Source organism: Cibotium barometz, chromosome 24, assembly GCF_041138505.1.
Source record: "Cibotium barometz isolate CiBa-2024 chromosome 24, ASM4113850v1, whole genome shotgun sequence".
NCBI classification, from domain to species: Eukaryota; Viridiplantae; Streptophyta; class Polypodiopsida; order Cyatheales; family Cibotiaceae; genus Cibotium; species Cibotium barometz.
The window spans coordinates 40494652-40498944 of NC_141069.1; the positions used below are offsets into that span (position 1 = coordinate 40494652).

Genomic DNA, 4293 nt, shown 5'->3' on the forward strand with positions numbered 1-4293 from the left:
GGAAGCTCAAGAATTAACTTCACCTTGTTATCTCATCATCAATAGAGATGCCATATAATAATGTGACCTAGTATTAACTCCATGCCTCCCCTAAAATTAGCATTTAAGTGGATTAAGGGAAATTTTGTACAATCTACATACTTCTAGTACCTTCCTAAGGTAGCAAAGATGTGCTTTTCATTTGAAACTGATGCAAATATCATGCATGAAAACTTCAAGGAACCCCCAAAGGTATTCCTTATATGCTATGCACTTAAGCCTTTGGAAAGTACCTGAGATGTTGGATAGGCCAAATGACTCCATAAAGGCCTTTGGCAAGGGTTAACAATGATTCTAAGGCCCAGGCATCCCAAGCGAAGGAAAAATAACCAGAACTGAGACTCCAAATAAACATGGCTATGGCATTACTCTATACGCATAAGTGCCCCATTTTATGGCAAATGCAATATTTTGTTGATCATCCGGATTTATTTTCACTTGGTTATATCCCGAGAATCCATCAAGGAATCTATCTAGGCCTCCTTGCATGCCACTCATCTTCCCATCACACATGCTCCATGAATGGTGATCCTGCTTCATGAGATGAGGTTAACACAAACTTAGATCTTCTCATTTTTCTTAGGCACTATGACTATTGGGGATAGCCATTCCGTGTGCTCTATCTCATACATGAATCCAATTTTGATGAGTTTATCAATTTCATCCCTTGAACATCTTGGAGTATTTTGGATTCATTGGATAGGCCCTATGCCTTGGTGGCCATGGTCCTTCCACAATGGGAATCATGTGTTTTACCACCTTTGGAGGTATGCACTTCATGCTAGTATATTTCCAAGCAGTCTATATAAGGTCATTAGCATAGCTGTTCTCTTTTACAAGATGCTCTTAGCTTCTTTTTTAGCCTCTGCCAAGGCTTTGTTATTTGCCCTTCTTGTGGAGCGAGAGAGTTTTATAGAATCATTTAATCCTATATGTTCATCTTTCTCCATGGCCATGAGAATGTCCATCTTCATATCTAACTGCCAAGAACTACCCCATATATAAAGACTCCCACGACTTCTAGCTTCCAAGATCCCAAAAGTCATCAAAATAGACAAACGTCAAAAATAGATTAAAAACCATACATATGATAAAAGTAATTCCTCCTAAGGTCTAGCCTAAACACCTGGCACAGCTCAGTGGCTTGAGCCAAAGGCTAACATCGGACCCACAATCCCTTGATCCGTAAACTAGATAGGCAAGAATCTTGCAAAGATAAAACAAAATCAGCATAAATGTCATCAAAACATCCTCCTCTTTGAAATTTTACATATCCACTAACTTTCCATTTGCAACATAATCCTCCACTGATTTTCGACTAATCTGCTACACTACTGACTTTTTGCTGATCTGACTTCCTATCCGTTCATTGAAATATTGCTTCCTCCGCATTTTGAAAATCGGACCATACTCCCTTGTCAAGCTAAATGAAAGAAACCTGACTGTCAAATCAGATAACACTTCCACAACACTTAAAAATTCTGCATCATAATTCTGCCTTGAATCTGATCCAATCCTCCACACCTGACTGTCAAATCAGATAACACTTCCAGAACACTTAAAAATTCTGCATCATAATTCTGCCTTGAATCTGATCCAATCCTCCACACCTGTTGTGTGACATAGTTAGATTTGTAAAACTTGCTTCACATTCATCAAATATCTACACTTGACATCCTCCAAGTTGAATGCTATCAAAACTACCTTTGTCAAATAAATCTGAACCCAAATCTGCCAAATTGTCGATTTGATCACCAACTTTCTTCTCAATGAAAACATATTTAAGATTAGATTGAACCTTTGACAGCAAAATCAAAGATTGACACTTCAAAACCAAAACTTTGACCCTCAACAACTTTTGCAACTTCCCTTTGATGAATTTGGCATTCTGCTTGAATCCTCCAACCATCAAATTCAGTCTCAATCAACTCCTGTAGGTTTATTTGGCCATCTGCTCTATGAAAATATGACACCAATATGCAAGAAACCTACTGAGATGTATACAAACCAAGTTTGCTCTGAAATCTGAAAATTCCAAAAAAATCAGGAAAATAATCCGCATATAAGCCTCTGGAATCCTCTGAACCTGTTTAGATGTGATCTAATACACAAACCATAAAAAGTGATCACTATGCATTCTATAATGCATTTTTTGTTGCCCAATCAGCAACTTCAAAGTCTGCAACACATGAAAATCTGAATTCTGACAATCTGCCGTCATCTATATTTTAGAATTTGTCATCCACATATGACAACCCATTCTGTAAGAATCCACTTCTATTGGCTCATCAGCTTTAAAACACACATCCTCTGACAAAAGTACGTTTGGGTTGACAACAACCTGTCCCACATCTCATTCAGAATGCACATCCATCGATCTAAAGCTTGAAATTGCATCATCCTGCATGTCAAACATCATATACTGATCCTCCAAACTTGTCAAACCTGCTTTGTACTGTTTAACAACTTGCTCTTGACAATCCTCCTGCTCAATTTGATCCATAAGACATGTATTTGATTCAGACCAAAAATTAATCCACTTATTCAAATTCTTTGCAACTGAAACATCTCCTTGTTGAATATCAACCTGTGACATCAAAATATGTCCTTCAAAACATTCAAAATCAAAAATCTGATTTCCATGATCATCGGCAACATCAAACACAATGGTTTGACTTTTTGCTTGAATTCGCAAACCATCACAATCAGCATGTGTAAACTCCTATAAGGTTTGTTCAGCACATTGGGTTTCTAAGTTCAAAATCTGTTTATGGGATTCAAATATCAATTCTGCAATATCTTTTGGATGCAAATCCTCCTGTGCGGATCTTTCTGGTGGAAATTCTTCTTGAACTGACATATTTGCCAAAAATTCCTCTTCAGCAAATCTGATTTCAGGGAATTCCTCCTGATTTGATTCTTTATCTGTAATTCCACACACATCATCCATGGAACCTAAAAACAACTGAATCACATCCTCCTCTTCATTCATCTTGGTATCCGCCTCTTCAATTGCGCTTTGAATGACATGAACAACATCATTGCTATGTATGATTTGCTTGCACGTGACATATGTAACCTAATGTTGAGCAATGAATCTTCCTCTTCCACTCCATGAGCATACTCTAGTGGTAGGTTAGGGGTATGTAGGGGCTCTTCTAGGCTCTCTTGGCCAACCTCCTTTCGCATCGCTGAGAGTGTGTGTGTGTGTGTGTTAGAAGCTCAATCACAACCCATGTCATGGAGCTTCTTTTGTTACAAAATGGTGTGCTACTTATAAGCATCCCCTTGTTCATCATCATCAACACAGTGGGCTGCTTTTGCCTCTTCTCTTGATGGAAGCACAAGACTAGATTCAAAGCAGCGAGTGGCTCCATGTACAAATTTATCTTGTATCACCTAGCCAAATCCATATACATGCTTTCTTGCAAATACTCCACCAAACATGGTGCCATTTCTGTCATGGCCTTGAACCCTTCTTTTTGCTCCACAAATAGTGGCGATCCACTTCTCTCACCATCTTTGATGAGCCTTTTTCTTGGCTCCTTTGAATTTGGTTCTTACTACATTCAATCTCATTGATGAGGTTTCCACATAGCCAAAATGGCTCTACTGAACTCCCCATTGAGCTCACAACCTGCATGCCTCTCCTCTTTACATGCCAAATCTTAAAGGGTGTTTTCTTTTCATTGGTTTCCTTAGAGAAACTACAGGTTCACAATCTCTGGAAATCTTCCACACAAATTCACTCATCTTCCATGACCAGATTACCAAGCTCAACCCCTTTTCGTGAGCTAAACATGAGCTGCAATCTCAGCCCATAATTGCTTGCCCCTTGGACAAGCCTGCATCTCCACTCTTTTCCCATTTGCAAAGAAACATGGGATCCTCTTATGCCATAAACTAGCAACCCTTCTTTACATTGAGCATTCTCTCATGCTCAAACCAAAAAACTTTGAGGTAAAACTTCAAAACCAACCTTATCTTTGAGACACCAGCTTCTTTGTTGATGATGTAGACTCCAAAGGTCTTCATATTATTGAAATCTTCATTTTCAACTTTGTAAGAAACTTCATTATCTCTCCCAATCACCAACAACATAATCTCTCTCCAAATACAATACTAATGATAATGAGTGTGCTTAATTTTTTTTCATAATAAAAGATAAAAAATCATACAATATGCTTAATCAAATGAACTCTCATAAAAACTATTATACATAGATATCCACCATAATCAAGAGTCCATCCTAGC

General features: G+C 38.1%; 1 pseudogene; it reads right to left on the bottom strand.

The window, feature by feature from the left end:
- Positions 1-2392: 2392 nt before the first annotated feature.
- On the bottom strand, positions 2393-3228 carry LOC147625295 (uncharacterized; annotated as a pseudogene).
- Positions 3229-4293: the final 1065 nt, after the last annotated feature.